Source organism: Amblyomma americanum, chromosome 1 (assembly GCF_052857255.1).
Source record: "Amblyomma americanum isolate KBUSLIRL-KWMA chromosome 1, ASM5285725v1, whole genome shotgun sequence".
Taxonomy (NCBI): domain Eukaryota; kingdom Metazoa; phylum Arthropoda; class Arachnida; order Ixodida; family Ixodidae; genus Amblyomma; species Amblyomma americanum.
Window position 1 is genome coordinate 87,738,529 of NC_135497.1, and position 21,899 is coordinate 87,760,427.

The 21,899-nt window shown below is 47.3% G+C and overlaps 2 pseudogenes; one reads left to right on the forward strand and one right to left on the reverse strand.

Annotated features, from left to right (window-relative positions):
• Window positions 1–301: 301 nt before the first annotated feature.
• LOC144110184 (uncharacterized) lies at window positions 302–8,175 on the reverse strand (annotated as a pseudogene).
• An 11,616-nt stretch (window positions 8,176–19,791) lies between these two features.
• On the forward strand, window positions 19,792–21,660 carry LOC144110267 (uncharacterized; annotated as a pseudogene).
• Window positions 21,661–21,899: the final 239 nt, after the last annotated feature.

The following is a 21,899-nucleotide window of genomic DNA, read 5'->3' on the forward strand; positions in this document are numbered from 1 at the left end:
TACTACAGCATGTCGGTCAGCATACCTACAATAAAATTCGCACCTTTGGCATTATACTTTGCATAATTCTGATTTCCCTTTGTCACATTATATTTGATCGCTCTATTTCTACACGGAACAAATCTTGTCATCACTGCAGATGTCTTCATAGTTAAATCATACTCACAAGGTAGCATAGCTTGGAGATTGTGCTTTCAATGTTTCGTGCCCGACTGCCTGCTCTTAGACGGCATAATGGTGGTCCAGCCGATGAGATTGCCAGGGCATGGGATTAGTCCAAGGATGTTAACTACCGTCCGTTATCGCTTTCATTAAGCATTTGGAGACTGAACTGCTCCATAATCTATAAAGCACTACCATTTCAAGGCTCTTCTCGTGGATGTGAAAGAATGCCTCGATACCTTTTGATTTCCTCGCGACAGTTTTGTTTTCTTTTTTAGGGGGTCAGTATTATGGTCTGTATAGCATTCTTTTGGCAGCTGTTGACGCGCAGTGTAGCTTGTAACTTTGAATGACAACTCTTCCATAATTGAGGAAGGAAAATAGACGTTCTTTGGAAGCATTGTACCAAGAAAGCAGCTTTGCACCTGTGGTGCACCAATCTTAGGCTCACCTCGCATTACTGTGCCCTTGCTTGTTTATTTTTATATTTGGTGTACAAAGATCATGCACAAAAAATGAAAAATGGAAACCGCTGTGCTGAGTGACATATTTTTATTCTGAACAAAACCTGGATTCATATGCGTGCATATAGCTAATACGTTCAATGGGGCCCAAATGGACAATCAACATGGGGTAGGTTGAAAGAAAAACTAAAGTTGATAGCAATCATTAAACAGTCCACCATTGCATGTCATTTTCTTTCGAGTGGAATTTTTCTTCGTAATTTATAGCCCAGGTAGAAAGAGCAAAGCAGCACTCAGCAAGACAGCTGTGTATTGTTTTCTCATTGCAACGATAACGTGAACAGAGGCTGCCTCTGTGCAGCGCTAAACATTGCATTGCCTAGAGTTGGTCTGGGCTCACAAAATGAGTGCTGTGATTCGTTAGACCGTTCGTCAGTGAACTCCAGGAGGATGACGCAGTGTTCCTCGGAACGCTGCGCCAGTATTTCGTACTGACTGTAACCATATTCGATGCCACCGAAAGGTATGTAAATGGTCTTGTGAAACGGGTGGAACTTGCTGATGGTCAGATTGTCCTCGTGGCGGGCACGGCCAATGTAGAGAGGCTCTCCAGACAAGGTCATGCCCCTCAAGTGGCTCCGCTCGGCACATCGTCGCCAGAGCTTGGCCGCCAGGCCAGTGAAGCGCCGTCGGAGGCGAGCAGCTGCGAAAAAGATTTTGGATGCAGAGTGCATTGACGGTCCTTTCATTTCACTGTGAATTAACTTGAGCTATTTAACAGCACCAAACATTCTCCCACACCTGCACCTAATGTTGTCTATAATCATACACCGAGCAACCGCCTTGTGAGTGGACCGCGGGTAACAATCCACTGCGTTGTCAGGTTTAGTGTGGTCTCTCGCTCGGTTAGGTAATGATCATCAGCCTAGCTACATCCATTGCAGAACAAAGGCCTCTCCTATTGATCTCCTAGTTAACCCTGTTTCTGTGAGATTTCTTACTCTGAGTGTTTAGATCCTCAATCATGCGCTGCAGCTCTTGCCCCAAGTTAAGTGTTTCACCTAAGAGTTTACACAATTTTTAAAAATAAGGCATTTTATCATCATTTATTTACCCTTAAGGGCCCCAGGGGGCATTACATAAAGGGGGGGGGGGGCAAACAGTAATCATGTCACAAAGAACAAAATTGGAACATAAGCTTAACACATGTAGATACAACTGTGAACACTTCAAAAGAAAAGCAAGAGAGTAGACAAAAGAAAAAGGGCCTTCAACAGGAATTATTTGGGGAATATATCAATTAACATCTGTTTAAATTTTAGAGAATTAACTTCATTCACAACACTGTCTGGAAGGACATTCCACTCGGCTATGGCAGCTGGCAAGAACGAGGAATTGAACGCATTGGTTGAACCATGAATGCGTTGAATGCTACGGCAATTATACAAACGTCGCGATCATCTTAAAGGGGGCATAATTAGGCTCTCACGCAGTTGGGGAAAATTATAAAGTTTATGAAATAGTCTTGCTATCTTACGACGGGATGCCAAGGAAGGTAAACCAACAGAGGATTTGATATTAGTAACACTCGACCGAGAATCATAATTTGATATAAACCGAGCGGCTCGATTTTGAATGGCCTCTAACATATGTGTTAAATACTTTTGATGGGGATTCCAAATGCTCGATGCATATTCAAGTTTAGTGCGGATGAAAGTTTCGTATGCGATTAGTCTAACCTTTGGGGGAGAAAATGTGAGCGATCGTCTGATGAATCCTAGTGATTTAGAAACGCTAGCAGCAAGGGACGTTATGTGCTTCGACTAGTTAAGATCACTTGTTATTTCTATGCCGAGGTATCTGTAGGATTCAACTTCAGATAGCGCGGTCCTGTTTAGCGTGTAAGAAAAGTGCAGGTTAGATCGTTTACTGGACACGTGCATAAACTTGCATTTAGTTTCGTTCAGTTTCATGAGCCAGGTCGAGCACCAATTTTGTATCAAGTTCAGGTCGTCCTGCAGCAATGATGGGTCGTTCGTAGTGCTAACACGGCGGTAAAGAACGCAATAATCTGCGAACAAACGGATGGATGATGAAATGCCTAAAGGAAGGTCATTGATAAAGACAAGAAACAGGAGCGGCCCAAGAACTGAGCCCTGAGGCACTCCAGAGGTGACTTTAGTGACGGTAGAAGGATGGTTGTTGATGACGGTGTATTGCGAACGATTAGTTAGGAAACTGCAAATCCATGATAATATCAGCGGGTGCAGTGAAAGGGAGGAAAGTTTAGCCAAGAGGCGCTGGTGAGGAACTCGGTCAAAAGCTTTCGAAAAATCGAGGTAGATATCTGAAACAAGGAGTCAAGGTTTAGGTGGAGGTCAGTCGTAAATTCGAAGAGTTGAGTTTCACATGAGTAGCCAGAACGGAATCCGTGTTGGTTTGGAAAGAAAAAAATTTCTATCGAGGTGATTAGCTACTTGGGAGTAAATATGTTCAAGTAGTTTACACGCAATGCATGTTACCGAGATGGGACGATAATTTGATGGATCAGAGCGGTTACCTGCCTTAAAGCAAGGCACGACTCGGCTAATCTTCCACTCGGACGGGATTTGGCCACTAGAAATGGATTGCGTAAAAATGATTTGCAGGAAATGACTGGATATTACTTTGGTATCTTTAAGAATTTTCGCAGAAATGTCGGGCCCAGGAGCACTTGATAACTTTAAATCTTCAATAAGTCTACATATTCCTTCGGCTGAGATACTAACAGGTGGCATTTCAGATACATTTAGGCTATGTGATGTAGGAATGTTTACGGCTGGTTCGTTGGTGAAAACAGATGAGAAGTACGTATTCATTACGTCCGAGCGAAACTCATTTGGAACATGACAACCATCTTGATCTAATAAAGATATATTGTGTGAACCGCTACGACCTGGAGTTAAAATAGTCCAAAACTGTTTTGTGTTTCGAAGGATATCGAGTGGTCATTGTTGTAAAAGTTTTGTTTAGTGCTCTTAAGCAACTTGGTATAATTTCTCAGACAGCTAAAATATTTCTCCCATTTAGACGCTAAGTTGGAGCTCTTAGCTTCTCTAAATAATCGTTTTTTCATATTGCACAGACTTCTTAAAGAGTTGGTAAACCACGGTTTTCCGGCATCACCACGAATGCAAACGAGGGGTACATAAGATTCAGTTAAAGAGGTGATTTTTTCTTTATACATGGACCAGTTGTCATCAATAGACCTGAAAGAAGCAGTCTGTTCGAAGTGGAGAAGAAATTTGGCTAGTTCCTCATTGATTTTAGAAAAATTGGCTTTTTTGTAGTCGCGTATGTATTTCACTGAGCGTTGTCGTGAAGTAATGCGAACTGAAAAGTTGAACTACACTATGCTATGATCGCTAAGACCGGCAATGGATGACAAAGACTGGATTAAATCAGGATTAGATGCAAGAGCAAGATCTATGATGTTAGTGCCCCGAGTTGGTATTCTGACTGCTTGAGAGAGGTCAAACGAAAGAATAAGGTCCAAAAATTCTCTGGAATGGCGGGAAGATGCGGTTAGATTATCCCAGTCGATGTCTGGGAAATTAAAATCGCCGCTAACTATGAGATTGGCATTGGGAAACTGTTTATTTATGTCGAGCAGAATGATACTTAAGTCGTCGATGAAGGAATGATCGGAGTCAGGTGCTCGGTAACGCGATTATTATATTAGTGCAATGAGCAAGAGAAACGTTCACGCAAAAGATTTCGCTTTTACTATTGACTGCGATAGCAGAAGAGACCAGAATACTTTTAACAAGAACCATCACGCCGCCTCCCCTACGCCCTGGTCTGTCACGACGGAAACAAGTGAAGGATTGCACGACGGAAACAAGTGAAGGATTGCTTATCTTGGAAAAGTTCGTCATTCAGTATATCAGGTGTGAGCCACGTTTCAGTAAAGACGGCAATATCTGTGCTGTTTTGCAATATAGCTTCCACGGCTTCTTTCTTTGGAAAATAACTTCGGATATTTGTTAGTAAAACGGAAACTGATTTATCCGTTGGGGCAGGGGCTGCACGCGTGCGATGTTGGAAGCATTGGTGCATAAAGGACCTGTATGCCTGCGGAGAGCGCTATAAATTTAATTCAACCACAGAATCTTTAACAGCATCGTACACAAACTGTTTGTTGTTCATGATGAGCTTATCAAAACGGATTTTAAATGAGCCACCTCGTTGCTGACCATACGAAAAAAAGTTTCTTCCTTGCCAAGCGAACGCGTGCAGAGTAATCCTCACGGACAGAATAGGAAGAATTTTTAAGCTTGGAGCTGGCAAAAAGGATACGCCCTTTGTCTTTAAATCTCATAAAATTTACAATGATAGGGCGGTTTTTTCCTTGTTGGAAACGGCCAAGTCTGTGAACACGCTCAATATCATGGCTATCAATTGTGACATCGAGCTCGTCCGCGCAGAATGAAATAATCCGCGATTCAGACACGGACCAAGATTCATCTTGTTTGAAAAGTTTGAAAAGTATTTATTTGAAGTGTGTTTCATACACTTCAGGAAGGAGGCCAAAAGGCGTGGTGCCTGGCGAGGGCCTTCCTCCCTGGGGGTAAGCAAACTGCACTCGGCACATACACACACAAAATAAACAAATACAATAAATGTAGCGGTCGCCATTACACTTGCTGGCACGTTAAAAGAAAAACAAAGGAAAAACTGTACAACAATGTTAAGGTATCTTCGATCTGTGATTCCAAACAGCAAATTGGACCGTCGGAGACGGTTCTCAGCGTCATCACATTTATCTGAAAGTAGCTTAATGTCGGATGAAAGTTTAGCCATATCAGGATCGGCTGATAAACTCGGGCTACTTAACTGATTAGAGCTCGTGATTTGTTCCAGGGCGTCAACTCGCACAGAAAGGCTGGATATTGAAACCTCGAACTTCGACTGAGCAGCCCGAATCAACGCTAGTTCACTAAGCATAGTATTTTGAGTGCATTCAATGCGGGATATAGCCAAGGCAATTGACTCGAGGGACGAGTTAGGGGCGTAATTCTCTGGGGGTCCTGGGTTCAATTCCACATCCCCGGCTAGCACAAGCATTAGACAAACGGCATAGGCGTTGATACACTGGTAACATGAAGTGCACAAGAACTTTCGCAAACTGCAGTCAGCGTCGATGGGGCACGACACCGCAACCAAAAACGCGTTATCAGAGCGAATGCAAATTGAATTTGGTAAGTAACCAACCTGCATGAAAAAGGGCATTCGTGCGACCTGCATCGTTGCGGTGGCGTGCCCCGAGTGATCGCAGTGTGATGGCGGTATGGGTGGTGGTGGTTGGTGCTATGGGATATTCTGGGGAGGTGGTACTGGTCCCGACGTATGTTGGCCCTTAGGGCATCACTCTTGGGGACCAGGGGAAGGGGTTAGGGGGATGTAGGGTGGGGACGCGGTATTTGTACTCCAATCAATGCGGTGGCGCTGAGCGTAGCTCCTGGTTGCCAGATGCGGAAACGGTTCGCCAGATGGGGAAAGGATTAACAAGCGGGTACTGTACGGCGTCGCTTTCCTTGTCCATGAAGTCAGCTTGCTGCCAAACGTCGGAATCCATATCCAGGTTGTAACAGCTGCCTTGACAGCCCGGCAGCGTGGTAATCCATATGAGTAAGGCCTGCATGAAAAAGGGCATTCGTGTGACCTGCATCGTTGCGGTGGCGTGAAGAATGCTTTTTTCTGCATAGCATTGTCAGCGATGTAGTACATCGGAATAAGACTTAAGATGTGCTAAGTAGCCGGCTGGTTAAATGTATTGGATGGTTGACTTTTGAGCTATTACTGTTAGGCTCCTTAATTATTGACAGGCATGTAGTTCACCTTAAGTGATATCCATATCAGTTTTTAGAATCTTGAAAATGCGGTTACCCTTGACGCTGTCGCCGAGCAAATTTTGGCTACATGGTGCCAAAAAACGTGCGTTTCCGAGAAGCTTGCAGGCAAAGAAACCTCTCCATGTGCACGTAACTCGTCGAAATAGTCAAAATTTGTGGCCACAGCGCCGAGGGTAAACACATTTTCGATATTCTAAAAACATATCGGTATTGCTTATGGTGGGCTACATACCTACCAATAATTAAGTAGTCTAACACTAATAGTTAAAAAGTCAACTATTCATTATTAGTTAACCGGTCTGCTAGTTAGCACATTTTAGCAGTATTCTGATGTACTAAACCGCTGACAACGCTATGCCGACAAAAGCGTCTTAACTTAAAAAACCTATTTTTAAAATTTGTGTAAAATCTTAGTGCACCCTGAATAGCAGGGCGATGGATTAAGCATATCTGAGGTCACCAAGGGTCCTCCATTAACTTCTACGCCCAGATCCTACCAACCTCACCCACTTAAAAGCTCTTGTAAACAAGCGGTAAATGCCAGCAGAGATTGTGCCACATTGACTCACTTCCCCGATAGGTATTTTATCACTCTCCCTCAGGAGGATTATGGTTGCTGTGTAGTGTCTTAGATATTTTCTAACACCTTTGCATATGGCTTTTCCAAACCGTGGTTACGCAGTGGCTGCATTAAGGCTGATGTTTCGAAATCCAATTGAGTACGTCCGCTGGCCATTTAATGCCCGTAGTCAAGGATTCACGACATACCATTTCCACCCCTTCTACTCATTTCTGCACGGTGCTTGCATACAAACTTTGATGTCAACATGCTGGCAGTAGCCAGTGCTTCCCGCTCAAAACATTTCCCGTAACTTTGGGGAAACTTTGTCAAGAGAAAAAGGGGCACGATTGTGCAACTTTCAGCCAGCGTCCAAAATTTCCTTGTATCGGTCAGTGCACGTTAAAGATCCCCAGGTGGTCGAAATTATTCCAGAGCCCTCCACTACGGCACCTCCTTCTTCCTTTCTTCTTTCACTCCCTCCCTTATCCCTTCCCTTACGGCGCGGTTCAGGAGTCCAAACCCGTTTCAAAAGGTATTACATTCCGTCTCTCGAGACGAGCGGTGTGTTTTTCTTCGCTTTCTTCATCTAGTAAACCAAGCAGCTAATTAACGCTCGTTACTTCAACATCTTCCAGACGGTGGCGGCCCTTTTTTTGTGTGTGTACGGCACGTAGCAGAAGCCCCGAGATGGCACTACCTTGCCGGGTATCACGTCACCTTCGTGCACGGCGCGCGCCACGAACATGGCGCTTCCACACTTGTCCTCGCCACTGCAGGGGCACAGCGTTGGGGGTATGCGCTCTCCGTGACACAGCACCCAGTGGCACGGTGGCCTGTACTGGCTCACTGCGAGGCAATTTCGGCTGTTTACGAGAACTTTGCTCGCATTCCGAGCACGCTTATGAAAGTTCGATACTACGGGACAGGTTCCTATCATGCTTCAGTAGAAGCTGCAAGCTATAGCCTCCAGATTTTAGACGTGTACAATTGAACTGTGAGCCCGTTAAGACAGCGCACCTGTGTAAGCTGAAGGCTCGCGTTCGTAGCAGTGACCGCAGAGCCACACGAAGTTGTCCCTTGATCGAGAGCGCATTATGGGCGCTCCAAGAGTCGTGTGCAAGAACCGAGTCGCTTGGCGAGTTCCTGCCTCTGCGCCCTAATTTTGGTTGGACTAAATGCAATACCTTCTGGGTATAACGGCTTTTACATATGTTAGAATCCACTGGGTCTATCAGTGCAACTGCTTCGCTCGTACGGCTAGCCCTTAGGCATCGCTGGTGCAGATTTGCAACTCACTTGTCTACTGTAGAGGTCGTTCAGAAATGCAGGTCAAACATCCGTAGTTGGCCGTTGTGCTTCAGCCGTGTTGATGTGGACTTCTATCGAAGAATGATTTCTGTCGCTGAAGGCTCCTATAAATAGGGCTGTTGGGTGAAAGCCAGTGACATGCGGCAATGAAATGTTGTGGGCGTTTGAACAAATAAACGAACCAGGATCTTGACTAAAGGGCGGAAAAGTTGTTGCTGTTGTTCTCCCGACGTCTATTGGCAAAGTGTCAATTACGCTGGTTCATATTTTTTGACCGGCATGAAATTTTATTTTCTCTTCATTTGGAAAGCCTAGCACAAACTTTTTAGTTGATGGCGGTACGCAAAACATGTATACCTTTTCTGGTGGCTTCTTTGGCGTTCCTATTCCCCATATGTGAGTATAGACCGTTGCTAGGTGAGGAATTATAAAAACATAAAACTACGCACGGGACAGGACACAGAAAAGGTCAGGACTGCGCTCGTCCGGACCACTTATCTTGTGTGTCCTATCCCTTACATAGTTTCATGTTTTTATAACAATGTAATACCGACTAGCCCCTCATCGCGCTCACTCCTAGATGAGGAATTTGCATTGTCATTGCTCAATAGCGATAGCACAGGATACAGGTCATCTGCGCAGCTGCCGATCTCAAGCCTACATTCGCCGCATGCCAATATAAATCTCATATTGTATGTCTGACCTTCGTACAACATATATAATATTTCATATTATGTAGTATCCTTCAGAATGTAGTTCTTCATTTAATACATCTTATTGCACGCGGAAATTCGTCCTGACAGTACGTGAGCGCACAATCAAATGATGAGGGCAACGAAGCCCGAAAATAAATGCCACTGTTGATAACTGCAAATATTAAAGAATAAAGCCGCACTTATTAATTTGTTAATAAAAAGGCATATGAGCATGCCACAGATACACTGTCGTCCAAAAAATAAGAGAACATGCTAGCACAAAAATTATGGGGCGGAAGAAGGACACCTTAACCCTTTCAGGCCCAGTGATTTCGATCGGAATCATTAAATTTAAAGAAAGCCTGTCGTGAATTGAGTGAGAAAGTATCACTTCTTTTTTTGCAGTAGTTCGGACATTTAGCAATAAGTCAATATATGTTAGCAACTTATCACCTGAGCGACATATGCTAGTAGGCAGAAAAAGGATATAGGAACTGCGCACGCATTGCTGTCGCCATCGCCCATAGCGCCAAGTCCCACCTTGCACCATGCAGAAGAAAGAAAACCATTTTCGTTTCTCTCTAATCACGTGGAAGGGTACAAGTAAGCCTCATGTTACTCCTTGAAAAAAATTCTTGCAGAAAAACACAATTACTAGAGTCAAAATATTTCGCAAATAATAAAGATTCCAAATGGCATCACTGCGACCTGGAGGCCCTATGCTAGAAAAGAAAACAGAGAGGTTGTATTTGAGCTACCTGTGACTGTTTATGTCGTGTAAATAACGCCGCTTCCGCAGTCTGTAAACAACAATGAATGTTTAGCCTTCCGAAGAAGCAATGGCGTTAAGCGAGAGCACGTTTCATCTGGAATGGAAGATGTTTCAAGAGCGACCCACCACACGTGTTCAGGTGTCGATTCTTCCCATGAAGAAATAATAGCATTCATTGAACGTAGATCAACAACAGCAGCAAACAGAAGACAAAGTATAACACAAAAGCAGTGAACCTCTAAAGAATATCGCCGACCAACTCGCCGAACAGCTCGAGTTGTGCGATAAAAAAAAGCCATTACAGAAAAATTCATATTGTGGATGTAGCATGACACTGTTTAACAAGGAAAAAAAATTAATACGAACCCCCTCTGATGGAGGCGAAACGCAAAGGGCGCCCGTGTGCTGTGCGATGTCAGTGCACGTTAAAGATCCCCAGGTGGTCGAAATTATTCCGAAGCCCTCCACTACGGCACCTCCTCCTACTTTCACTCCTTCCTTTATCCCTTCCCTTACGGCGCGGTTCAGGTGTCCGCCGATATTTGAGACAGACACTGCGCCATTTCCTTTCCCCGAAAACCAATCTTAAATTTTCATTTAACCCCCTCTGTAATGAGCACCTGCACCTTTCGATTACTTCATATAGTTGTGCATCGACTCAATCTTTGCGAATTTCGCATTACAAATATTTAGTTTGTGCAGAGTGCAGATGCTGTGAGCTATAGGCTGAAATCTGGATAGTGGCAGCGTGGTCTCCTTGCCTCTTACACGGCACGCCTAAAAAAAACCGGTGCTTCCCTTCAACGAACTCAAGAATACCGCTTGCACAGGACCGCACACAATGAAAAAATAACAAGAGAAGTGCGAGCTGTGTGTCACGTAATTCTCGCGTACTCTTGGAAAGAACTGCGGCACCCTTTACTCCAGCAGGGCCGCCGCGGTGCCTGAGCGGTTATGGCGCTCGACTGCCGGCCCGAAAGACGCGGGTTCGATCCCGGCCGCGGCGGTCGAATTTCGATGGAGGCGAAATTCTAGAGGCCCGTGTGCTGTGCGATGTCAGTGCACGCAAAAGAACCCCAGGCGGTCGAAATTTCCGGAGCCCTTCACTACGGCGTCCCTCATAGCCTGAGTCGCTTTGTGACGTTAAACCCCGATAAACCAAACCAAACCTTTACTCCAGCAGAGACAAAAGTAGTTTCAAAGCTTGTGATATTTAATGAAATTTGAAAATCACAAGCATTTCGCACACATTGAGTCCCAATGATTGCATTTGAAATCACGCAAAAGAAAAAAACTTATGAAGAGCCGACGGCCATTGATTGTTTGATCTCTACAAATTATCCTGCTGTTACACACGCTAGTCTTTGGATAAAATTTTTTATATTGAACAGTTTTCATTTTTGCACGAGAGGATTAAGCAGAGCATGAAGCCATTTGCTTTTTCATAAAACACTGCAAATAAGTAAGTGCGCGTAAATTAAGAAGCAAATAGAGCGTGGTGCAGTAGTCACCTGCACTCATAGTATATTGACATCAAAATGAATACTAATTAAAATCACCGCTCCATTTGGCCCATTCATTTGTGTGTTCACCGTTCGCTCATGTAGTTTTATTCACATGTTCACGAAGTTCGATGCTCGTTCTCTACTTCGTATAGCGGATTTACTCATTGAGATAACGCTTGGGGATCTGATCGTTTAGGATGGTTCTCTGCCACACCCGCTTGTTCTAAGACGGTAGGCGCTCATGGCGCCACAGGTTTGGACGAGATACGGATGCGCCTCCCGTGCATAGCGGTAGTCTCAACTACCCATGTTTGAAGCCAGGTAAATTGCGATGGGTTGGGAATTCTTCAATGGCGATCAATGTGATCGGTGGAGGTGTATGGTGATGCAGTTGGCAGCGAATCGGTATGATGGCTGGAGAAGCTGTGCGAAGAGACCCTAGCATCTTCGTTCATCAACACGCTGCTGGAAAATGATTCATTCGGGACAGACTATTTGCGACCGACAGTTGGCGCTCCCTTCCCAACTCCGTTTGCAGCTCCTCACGTAAGCTTCGGTATTTGAGAGGAGATGTAAGATCAGGTCCTCTCGCCTATTTTACATATCCAGATATTCTGGACAAACGCATTTTTCAAAGGGAAACTGTTCACGAACGCAATTTTTTTTTTCACATATAGAAAAAGTCAGCTATAACAATCAATATAACCGCAGATCTCCCCTCGGCAGGCTGGCATTTTTTGCTATTAGCGTTTTTGTTGTCGACAGAAACGTTCTCTCATGGTTTCCTGTGGCAGTGCTGACTATTCGATGCGAGTGATTTACAAACTTTAAAAGAAATATTTTGATACACACGGGAAAGGTGGGTCATTAGCTTCAATATTTCAGTATACTTGCAATATTCCACACTCGCCTCGCGATTAAAATTGATGTCCAAGAATGCTGGACTTGCTAACCAATCGTGGATCAATTAAGAACCATCCATGGATGTGCGCTGCGCCTGCGGCCGCCAGAAAGGTTAGACTTCGGACCACGGGCAACTGAAAGGCGCGCGACGTGCCTTCATCGGCCATAGAAGGCGGAACCACTGATATGTTCCGCGCCGCCTTTGCTCTCTTTTCCAAACCGGCTCGGAAAAGAACCTCGAAGCAGAGGAGGAAAGTTGGCTTTAAAAAAAAATCAAATTTATTTGCGAGCCACCTCGAACACTCATACGTGTCCGCAACAAAAAAAGACACAAAGCAAGGGTCACAAAGGTAGCTCTTGCGCTACTGCAAGACTTCAAGAGCTACCTTTGCAGACAAAAGAGAGATGAAACTCTCAACAGCGCACAGAGCTTGTGACGCGCAGTCGTTCTCCGCGCATATCACGACACTTTGCGCTGCGTTTACAGCATCCATTCTCAGAGGCAGGCTCGAAAAGGAAACAGGTGGCCGCCGTAGGCAGCGCACCTTGACCTGACTTACTTTGGGGTCAAAGGCGGGGACGATGTATCGGGACTTCATCGTTGAATATGGACTCATCGCCACTTGGTAGTCCATTAAAATCATTTTTATAAGGACAGTTTATATCATACATGGCAAACTTACGTTTGACAAGTAATTAAAGTATATTACTAATTACTTCCCCAGAATTCCCGCAAAAGTAATTAAATTGCATTAAATAATAACGCCATCACAAAGTAATGACAGTACATTACAGTTGCTTCCCAAAGTAATGAAAATTACTTTTAAATCACTTCTTTAGTTTCGACCCATTGTTTGTACTTCCAAGAAAATTCCGAGAGTTCTTTGTGCTGCCACTGACATTCTAAATGGCGTCTCAGAGTTCACCTACTTTGATGAAAGCTATCCCTAGTCCCTTGGACAGCCGCTTTGCTGGCGCAGATGAGGTCAACGTAATCGTAAAACAAGTGTTATTTCATCACTCTTCAATCAGAAGTTCATCGTTCAGAATTTGTCGTTCGTGTAAGCAGCGGGAGCACCTCGACAGTTTGTCCACGCTCTTCGCCTCGGAAATGCGCCGGGGTGCAGACAAGCTGCCAATTCTGCTATTCAATCGACTCGTTCTGGGTGCATGTTGGCCGATATAAACTGCATGTCGAGGTGACACCATTGCCTATGTTGCCCTTGAGTTAAAAATAGGGCTGCAAATCCGGCAAACCAAGCTTGTTAGAGGCCACCTGAGACTTCACGTCATAGTGGCGACATGATAATTATATGTGAAACAGTCTAAAGTGATGCACTCGCTCAAGAACTTGCAGTGTGTCTGTGCATTGGTGCAATACCGGCATACCACGGGGATGCAGGTCTCCTGAATTTTGCGTGATTTCTCCACAGTGTGAGCACTCTTTCCTGGCTTGTGTATTCGCTTTGCGACGACCTCCCCACTCACCGGGAGAAGCACGTCAAGCGATCGTCTGGGCTCCGTACCCGCCGCGACGTGGAACTTCCCCGCCGTCTGCTCTCCGTGCTGCACTCACGGAAGCAGTGGCAACCGCTGCTCCGGTGGCCACTGTAGCCACGGCCGCAGACCAAGGCCCGACAAAGGAGAGACTGCGGGAAGAACAAGCCACCTGCGAGCCCTTGGGCGATAAGGCAGAGGAGATGGGCCAGGCATCCTTCACGGTTGTATCATATAAGAAAAAAAGACCAGCTGATGTTCCTGTGATCTGCAGGCCTACCTTGGAAGAAGAAAGCTTATGGAAAGTGAACCCCGACATCATAGCGTCTCCGGTTGCAACGTCGCCCCCTCCCAAAAAAAAAAATTCTCAGCCATCGAATTAACAAGGATGGAAGCCTCATGGTTAAAATGTCAACACTGCAAGTTGCCAACCGCCTGCTCGCAGTCACTACACTGGCTGGAGTGGTTGTGGAGGCCCGTGTACCTTACCCATACATGGCTAATTATGGAGAAATTCAAGATGTTAAAATCACGTACTCAATCGAAGACCTACAAGAGTACCTACGCGACCAAGGCGTCATCTGAGCAAGAAGGCTCACCGCTCACGTTCCTGAAGATGGGGGCAAGATCAGAGAGGTACGTCGCAGAACGGTTATCTTGGAATTCGCTAAGTATTCAATGCTACCTAAATGGGTAACACTTGGATTCTGCAGTTACTCTGCAACAAAATATGTTGGGGTGGCAACACAATTCTACAAATGTCAGACGCATGGCCATATCTCGAGGCATATTGCACAGGGCCTGTTCGCTGCAAAGTTTGTGCTGGCCCCCATTCGCACAAAGAACGCACATCCAGGTCGCAACCTAACTGCACGAGCAGCAATGGACCGCACCCTGCTTCATACGGAGGGTGCATTAAAAAGAAAGCTGCTACACTTGCACGCACTACGGAGCAAGTTCAAGGGAAACCGCCCAAACGGTAAGGACCATCGCCTAACCCTGACATGGTTTTCACGAATACGCCAGAGATCAACCAAGATGCATCAACGCAGCAAGACAAAAGAGCTGGAAACATATATGCAGCAGCAGTAAAAAAGAAACGTGGCAAGCCCGCCGGCTCACCACCTCCTTCAAAGCTGTCGGAGCACTCGACACAAGTCCCGACAAACGGTCACTCTCGCTCCCAGCCTAAGGCGCCGCTACCTGACAGGATGATCACCGAAAGGCAGCAAAGCGGCAGCACAGAACAAGATGTCACATGCCTACTGAATCCGATGCTGTTTGCAGCCATCAAAGCTCTTATCCGCGGCAGCCCGTCATCACGAGCTCTCCCAGAAGTAGAGGCTCTACTTGCAATGGAGCCGTTGGTGTCGGCCTCCTACGCTACGCAGGGGCGCAATACTAGACAGCAATAATCATGGCTTCAGCAGCGACAGCTTCACCGCAACTGCCCATCGAAAACATATTTCGCACATGCACCATTTTCCAGTGGAACGCGCTCGTGGTTTACGCTCGAAGCTCTCCGATTTCCGGCAGATCGTGCGAGCGTACCACTTACCTTTCATAGTGATCTCAGAGTCTCGCGTCGCGGCGAATTTTAGACTGCACGGATAGTATTCTCAGCATTCTAAACGGCCAGATGACGTCAGCCGAATGCTAATAGGCTTTTCCAAGGATATCCCGGCCTCCTTGGTTGATGTTCCGCCTCACAGCGACAGCGAGTACGTGTGCGCTGTGACGCTAATTGGCAGACAAGTGTACACTCTCATTGGAGTACATCTTGAGCCAGGCAAGCCATTCGACGCTCCGAGGCTTGAAAACTTGATAGGAAGGACGTCCTCTCCGCATATTATTTGCGGAGACTTCAATGTGCGCCATGAAATTTGGGGCAGCTCACATACATGTGCCCGAGGAGCCAAGCTTGCAGAACTTCTCTCAACACATTCGATTGAACCGCTCGATGACGGCAGCATAACCTACCTCCGAGGCCTGACGACTGCCAGCAGCATCGACGTGACCTTTGTAACAAGTTCATTTGCCCACAACTTTGCCTGGTGCACTGATTTGGAAACACGTGGAAATGATCCTTACCCAGTCCTCATATCTGCGGTCCACGCGCTGACGGCGCCAAAGAAATTCCTCATAAAATCTACAGACTGGGATGCCTACAAGGACGCTGCCAGCAGTGCAATTACTGCCGCAACCCGGAAAGAGGAAATGGTATCGACAATGGCTCATTGCCCGAGAGAAAGTACAAGAATTATAGCTAAAATGATAAGCAACCTTCAAATGATGAGGTATTTCAAAGGCTGTGTGCTATTTGCAGGCGAGCTAAAAGGAAAGCTTTGCGCAGAAAAAAACATTGAAGACCTTCGTGCCTGCAGACGTGCGCAACGTCACATTCGGCGCTATCTGGATAAACTCAGTCGTCTAAGGGGGTGTGACTTTTGTTCTATGCTGGATGTGCGCCAACCAGTAACCAAAATTTCGCGGATCGTTAGAGGTATGCGTACACGACTCCAACAGCTTCACCCCGTCACTGCACTATCTCCGCTTGAACAAAAAAAAACCCTAAAAGAAGTCTCAGAAGAATACTGCAGGCTACTGTCAGCGGGGTCAGGGCTTCTGGCACTGTCCGAAGATGGTCACTCAGTCATCTCACAGGCTGCAGTGATAGCGTTGGACCTGCCTTTCACAACTGAAGAGCTATCCGCAGCTATCACTGAATCAAACAGATGCACGTTTCCTGGTCACGATGAGGTGACCTATTACGCAATCGCAAAGCTACCCCACAACTCCCGTCTTCGACTTCTGGAATATTAATATTCTTCGTGGATGACTGGTGAGGTCCCCACAGAATGGAAGCTGGCGAAAATTGTGCCTGTTTTTGGAACCTTGTAAGCAGCCAAAAAGCTACGAGAGGTTCCGGCCCATCGCTCTACTGAGCTGCGTAGGTAAGCTAATGGAACGAATGATCTGCAAACGCATCTGGTTCCTGGAAAGCCGCAATGAGTACCCCAAGAAATGAACCGGATCCGTCGAAACAGGTCTGCGACTGATCATGTTATTGCCCTCGTCTCATTAGTTGAAGAGTACATTCATGCTGGGTGCATACCGACAGCCGTTTTCCTTGATATCAAGGACGCTTTTGACTCTGTTTTTAACCAAGAAATTCTCGCTGCCTTGGCGAGTCTTGGCCTCGGAGGAAAGCTGTACAAGTGGATTGGACATAATCTGAAAGAATGACAAATTTTCATGAGCACTCCAGATGGCCCTACACTCTTTCAAGCAGTGGAGAGGGGCGTACCTCAGGTAGCGGGCCTCAGACCTCTCGTGTTCAATATTACCCTTACACACCTAACGAGAAACCTTCCGCGAGGAGTGCGCATAACGATCTATGCAGACGACATCTTCATCTAGATCGCGTCAAGTTCACGCTATATTACCCAGAAACGTATGCAGAGAGCGTTACTGCACATCTTGATGTACCTGGGCCCCCAAGGTATTCGTCCCTCGTCAGAAAAAAGTGTTGCCATGGCTTTTACAAGAAAAACGATGGCTCGAGATCCTCTTCTCCTAGGTGGACGGTCACTACCTTATGTGCGATCATAGCGATTCCTAGGTGTTGTCATAGATAGTAATCTCTCGTAGTCACCTCAAATAAAAAAACTTCGCGAGATGATCAGCGCAGCATCGCAAGATTTCAGATTCATGGCGAGAACACGGTGGGGCAGCAACTGCGGGTCATTAGTTCTGCTTGAAAAAGCCTACGTTGAAGGAATCTTTCGTTACTGTCTACCGGTCCTTCAAAGATTATCTCTAACAAGCAAGAAGATCCTCGAGGCCGCGCCGAACAACTGCTTGCGTATATACCTTGGCCTCCCAAAGGGTTTCTCTGCATCAGGAACAGTGGCGGAAGCAGGCTGTCTTCCTCTAGATGTGATTGCCGCCCAGGCAACTATGCGCACCCACCTCCGCCATGTCATCCAAGGGAAAAAACCCTTCCTACACAGTGTCCACCTAACTCACTGCAACTCTGGCTTTGGCCAAGCTGTGCAGCTCGTGCACATCCCCACAATTATTCAGCCACAGAAACTACTACCTTTCTCTTTCCCCCCCCCCTGGACACTCTCGCCTGTAAAGGTGAAGAAGCTTATTCCAGGTGTGTAGAGCCGCATGCCACAGGCAGCGCTACTGCAAGCTACGCAAGCCTACTTACCCGAGGAATATACGCAGCACACTCACGTCTTTACCGAAAGTTCAACTACTCAAGAAACCTCTTCCTGTGGCCTTTATGTTCTCTCATCCAGCCATGCCGTTTCTTCCCGCCTACAGCGGAAGACTTTCTCACGACAGCTGAGCTTCATGGCATTAAAGAAGCTGTTTCCTATATCCTGCGCCGATTCCCCAGTCGATGGGTTATCTTCACCGACTCAAAAGCATCCCTGCAGATACTGTGCAACAGGCTAAAGAACACCAGTCATCAGCCCATTTTTCTTGACCTCGGGTATCTACATCATTTGGCTATTGTTGCAGGCCACTGCGTAACATTTCAGTGGATACAATTACAATGTGGCATTCTGGCCAATTAAAAAGCAGATGAAGCGGCCCGTAAAGCCCACCAACATCGGCAATACATTCGGACCTTCTTCACAAAATCTGATGCGTCCCAAATAGCTAAAAGATTTGCTTCAGAAGAAATATATTGGCTCTGGAGCTTGTACCAATTTCTTTACTCAGTCGACCCACACCTGAGATGAAGACTACCACCCGAAATTCCTCGGCACCTGGAAGCACTTAACACCTTCTTCGCCTGAACGCTGCGTTTACGAACGCCTTGCAATACCGCTTCAGTCAAACGAACAGTCCGCTTTGTGGCAACTGCGGCTCGATTATTCGTTTCATTTTACTTAAGGCCGCCTTCAGGTCGTGGAGCCGGAACGGTTGATCCAGTTCCGCGTTCTCGGAACCTGCATACGAGTACACTGGCCCTCGGGGGTCCTTTTGGATGCAGAGGTATTGACCGCGTAGTTTCCATGCTAATTTAGAATTATCTCCGTCGAAGCTATGGATAGCCCGTTGGAGATGTTTTTGTGTCTAGGCTATGGTTTTAGTCGGACCGATCAAGGCGCGAAAGAGACCCCAAGTGCTCCGGCTAGACATATGTGTAGCGGCCGTGTTGCACCAGTCCACACAATTCGTGTCGGCGAACTGTGCCGCTTAATCAGCCGCTCGCTGGGTGAGCTCGGCGATGCGAATTTTGAGCTTCCGATTATGTTTTTGGCGGCGCCATCTGCGGACGAGGCTGAGCCGCGCCTTCCAGATCTGCAGGAGGAGGTTGTTCACCTCCGGCGTGGCCTCCGATAGCTGAACTTGAGTTTCTACCGAACGAAGGTGTGTAACCAATTCTTGTGACCACGCGTGGTAGCCTTGTTTGAGTGAAATTACTTGCCAACCTTCCCGACCCGGCCTACGAGACACTCCTCGCATATATAAACTCAATCTGGCTAGGTGAGGCACCCCTCTCAATCGAATGGAAGACCTCCCTGGTCACCTTCATTGTTAAAGCCGGCAAAACCATAAACACGGGCAACCTCTGCCCCATTTCCCTCACGTCGTGTGCGGGAAAGCTGATGGAGACTATGGTGCGAGACAGGCTGTCCGAGTTTTTGGAAAACCAAAATGTATTCGCAGACACCATGTTCGGGTTCCGCCCGCACCGGTCCGCGCAGGATGTCCTGCTTCAACTAGAGCGCGAAATTCTGAATCCCGTCGAATACCCCCTTAATGACAAGGTAGTACTCGCCCTCGATTTTAAGGGGGCTGTCGACAATGTAACACACGACATAATTCTGACGCACCTCTCCCAAACCAACTGTGGACACAACGCGTTTCAGTACATTAGGCAATTTCTCTCCGACCGGCAATCGTATATCCAGATACAAGATGAAGAACACAGCCCCTACCAATTAGGTACAAGAGGTGCCCCGCAGGGCGCGGTCCTCTGACCTCTACTATTCAATTTGACAATGATGAAACTTCCGGCGCAGTTGGAAAGTGTCGAGGGCATACAGCACGCGCAATATGCCGACGAGATCACCATCTGGGCTAAGCACGGATCGGTAGGAGGCATTGATGCCAACCTGCAGCAAGCGGCGGAGATTGTGGACGCTTACGCCCTCCGCTGCGGCCTTGAATGCTCCCCGGCCAAATCGGAATTTGTGCACATTCGACCCTCGCCGAAGTGGACTACCAAAATCGAACTGTCCCTAGCGAGCGGACCTATCCCAGAACACGTTGAGATCAGAGTACTGGGTCTCTTTATCAATAAACACCGCCGTGTCGACACAACACTGGCCAAATTGAGCAAGGTGGGGGACCAGGTGGGCCGCATGATCCGCCGGGTTTCCAATAACCGCGGGGGGTTACAGTGAAAAGATGCCTTGCGGCTGGCGCACGCATTCGTAACCAGTCGAATCTTGTACTCGACTCCTTACCTCGACCTTCGCAAATGTGTCGAGAAAGCCCTTGAGGTGGTCCTCCGTAAGATTTACAAGCGTGCTCTGGACCTCCCGGTCACCACGCCCAACCAGCGCCTCCTCGGCCTGGGGATGGTCAACACGTTCGTGGAGCTCCGAGAAGCACACTTGACAAACCACTACACAAGACTCTCAAAGACGCCGTCGGGTCGCCGCCTGCTTGCCCGACTTCACATCCACCATCCAACACTAACGGAAGAGCGCGTGCGCATCCCCGAAATCTGGAGATACGCCCTGCACGTACGCCCACTTCCGGCCAACATGACACGAGACGACCATAGTGGCCGGCGCCTCGCGCGGACGGAAGCCTTGGCACGCTACTATGGAAACAAACACGGAGGAGGGCATGTAATGCGAAGGCAAGATAACCGCTGGTCCTTAAGGGTAACGGAGTGAATTTCAAGAGAAAGTAAGCGGAGCAGGGGGCGGCAGAAGGTTAGGTGGGCGGATGAGATTAAGAAGTTTGCAGGCAAAGGTTGGATGCAGCTGGCAAAGGATAGGGTTAATTGGAGAGACATGGGAGAGGCCTTTGCCCTGCAGTGGGTGTAGTAGGGCTGATGATGATGATGATGATGATGATGATGATGATGATTTTACGTAGACGCCACCCGCCCACATCATGGGGGTTGGTACACAGTCGCAGTCGTCCACCAAAACACCGCAGTTAACAGCCTTATGTTCGAAGCTCAAGACATAACTCATGCGGAAGAGGTGGCAATCGCGCTCGCCGCCGCCGATCAGGACTCGCGGGTCATCATTACCGACTCGCGGGGCGCCTGCAGGAACATCGAAAGGGGCTGTATTCCCTATTTGGCATACCGAATTCTTCAACATAGTAATTATCTCGGGGCTCCCGCGTCCCGCACAATAGTATGTACTACCGCGCACACGGGTCTCGAGGGCAACGAAGCGGCCGACGCCGCTGCCCTTGTGCTCGCACTCCGGGCATCACCCTCTCCTCCCCCCGATGCGGACTCCGACCTTAATCCGGCTTTTGCCTTCAAGGAAATCATCCAGTACTACCAATTCGGCCACGCAACCTTTCCTAAGCCCTGCAAGGGCCTCACGAAGGCGGAGGAACACTTACTCCTTCGCCTTTATAGTAAAACACTTCTGTGCCCGGCAGTCATCAAACAATTCGACCCTGCGTGCACAGGGGAGTGCCCGCACTGCAGGGAAAATTCTTCGGACATTTTCCACATGGTGTGGGCATGCCAATCAACTCCGCATCTTCCCCCTATCCCCAACCTTACACGGGAGGACTGGGAGGCGGCCCTGCTCGGCTGCTCTGACCTGGCGAGCCAAAAGGCCCTGGTCGGGCGCGCCCGAGCAGCAGCTACCGCCGATGGGCTGCTGTAATGAGCAGCCCACCTAGCATTTATAAGGAACGAACCCTTAAGGACCGCTCCACTAGCTCCCTGTATATATTTCGAAAATAGTTTTTCAGTCTGTCAAAGAGCGGCGCATTCACGAATTCTTCCCAACAAGACGTTCCTAACTTCTTAATCGCGGTCGCCACCAGATAGTTTGCCAGCCGAAAGTGTCGAAATAAGCCACCAAAACATTGCGAAGTCACTACGATGACTGTAATAATTCGT